Below are 2,582 nucleotides of genomic sequence, written 5' to 3'. Positions count from 1 at the left end.
AAGGCAAGGCAAGGCAAGGCAAGGCAAGGCAAAGCGAGGCAAAGCGAGGCAAGGCAAGGCAAGGCAAAGTCAGGCAATGCAGGGGAACGTTTTAGCAGGGCCTGTTGCAACAGGACAAGGGGTAATGGTTTTAAACCAACAGGGGGTAGATTTAGACTAGATATAAGGAAGAAATTTTTTATGCTGAGATGGCGAATCACTGGCACAGGTTGCCCAGAGAGGTGGTGGATGCCCCATCCCTGGAAACATGCAAGGTCAGGCTGGACGGGGCTCTGAGCCACCTGATCTAGTTGAAGATGTCCCTGCCCATGGCAGGGGGGTTGGACTAGATGACCTTTAGAGGTCCCTTCCAACCCAAACTATTCTATGATCCTCTGGTGAAATATTTATTCAGAGTATCAGGTAACCTCAGGATACAGGTAACAGGGCTGGACAAGGTGATGTCTCAAGATGCCTTCCAAATCTGTTTTTCTGCGATTCTACACCCTACATACACCCAGGACAGCCAGCAGACATTCACAGATCACCAAGCAGTTCACCAGTGTTTTAAAATGTGAACGCTTTCCAGATGGTGGACTCGCTTCGTTTTCTTTTACTCTAGCTTGCTGAGTTATCAAACTCAGATAGGGCAGCACGATCAAAAAACCAGACAAGCCAGGCCTGGAAAATGGGAAGTTTGCAAATTCAAATGAAGTGAGCTTTTACTTAAGCTTCCCTCCCCTCAGTTTTCTGACCTACATACATATAATTTGGTTTTGTAATTAAGGCACAGGATTGGAATTCAACTTCATGGCAGAAAACAGAACTGAAGACAACTTCCACCACACAAAGCTTTTAATCTTTTTCTTCCAAGATCCCCATCTCTTATTTCCTTCTTTTGCCTTATCTATCGGCTCTTTGAGGTAGGAACTGTTGCTTATCATTTATATAGCGCCTCACAAAACAGTGCTTCCATGCCAGCTCAGGTATCCGAACATTTGCTCGTGTAAAACAAAACAATAGCCTGCAAGCTTTGAGGAGTTAGTAGAGAGAGTTATCACAGGACAACTATCTTGAATTATCAGGGAAAGCTAATGCTGGGCATGAACGACATTCTGCTGCAAAACTAGTGTCATTTGCACAAGTTCACACAACAGATGAAGACCTAAATTTCTTCTGACAGCGTAACGCACGGCCTATCATCATCAGACCTCTGTTTTAATTGAGCCTACCCTAGCACTGATACTTTCATCATAAGCATAACAACTGTTTGGTAACTTTAGAAAAAATATTTGCTCACAAGCTCTAACAAGCAAGTGTCCAAATAATACAAATTACTGTTGCAACCTGCATCTTTTTTCTCAGCCTTAAAGGGCAAGCTAAAGGAATTCCAGATTGCTTCTGAAAGGTGTTTCCTCCAGGGCAGAGCTGAGGATCACTGGAGGGGAAACACAAGGAAAGTTATTGTGCAGTTAGCTGCGGTGTACTTACTGTGGGGGATTTAAAAAAAAAAAGTACTGCACTCTACATCCAACTTTGGCAATCCTGCAGAACTTATTTCAAACGAATAAGGTCCCAAGAGATTCGATTTGCAAAGTTAAATTATCCAAAGAAGCCAAGATACTATGTGTTATGACATACTGCACCTACTTTCCATAGGAAATGATGAGACCAGTCATTTCCCACCAAAAGAAGCGCTATTTTAAGCCTGGCTCTAGCATAAAACAGCTAAAGTAGCATCAAGTATAGCCTGGTATACCTATAACCCAACATTTTGCCTCTCTCTACAAAAAACAAACAAAAAGCCAGGACACGGATTAAAGTTTGACATATAGACTACATGCTGAAAACAACGTATAGTGAAGACTAACAACAATGCAGAAAACCTGCACCAGCACCCTTCAGATAAAACAGTCAGTCTTTGTTGTTTTAATTAGGTATATTAGCAATCATCATTTTAAGAACACAAGTATCGTAACTTCAATGCAAACTTTTTCTTACTTCAAGTGAGAATAACCCACTACTCCCTCCTATTTTTCAACGCATCACCACTCAGGAAAAACTACAGGCAAATGAATTTATAAACTTAACTTGAAGGTTACCACACGATGGACTTTCTTGAAACAAAACAAAACAGGAAACTAGTAGACTGTAAAGGTGCGTGCCCTTAACTGAAACCACTCAGTCTTCAGACATACGTACATAGGGAAGTTCAGCCAACAACGTGAGGAAGAGGAGGTGGTATTTATGTCAAACCAGGCGAAATTATTAATTGTTCCTCTAGAAGTTTTATTTAACTGATACTTAAAATACTTCTTTTAAAGAAGCGCTACTTTAAGCAGGGGAAAAAAAGAAAAACCAACCAACCCCCAACTTTTAGGTTTACATAACTTTGAATTTTTCCAAGTGGAAGTGCCAGCCTACACACACACCCGTGGAGGAGCTCCGTGCCCAGGCAGGTCCCAAGTTCGGTGCTCCTCGCACTTCATGTTTGATCCCAAACCACCCGATCGTTAGAGCGGTTTATCACCGCCCGTTCACTCCCGGTACCGCGACGAAGCCAACCCGCTTCTGCACAAAAGGCAGCTGCATACACTCAGACA

At 42.5% G+C, this 2,582-nt stretch overlaps 1 protein-coding gene across 1 annotated transcript in view; it reads right to left on the bottom strand.

Annotated features, from left to right (window-relative positions):
* The window catches only part of BTBD3 (BTB domain containing 3), a 20,913-nt gene extending 18,439 nt beyond the window's left edge, over nt 1-2,474 (bottom strand). Inside the window, exon 1 of the mRNA XM_009282529.2 lies at nt 2,412-2,474. The gene's annotated coding sequence lies outside the window, so the exon portion shown is untranslated. The remainder of the gene's footprint in view (nt 1-2,411) is intronic.
* Nucleotides 2,475-2,582: the final 108 nt, after the last annotated feature.

Source organism: Aptenodytes forsteri, unplaced genomic scaffold (assembly GCF_000699145.1).
Source record: "Aptenodytes forsteri isolate BGI_AS27 unplaced genomic scaffold, ASM69914v1 Scaffold5, whole genome shotgun sequence".
Taxonomy (NCBI): domain Eukaryota; kingdom Metazoa; phylum Chordata; class Aves; order Sphenisciformes; family Spheniscidae; genus Aptenodytes; species Aptenodytes forsteri.
This window is presented reverse-complemented; position numbering and strand designations above follow the sequence as displayed.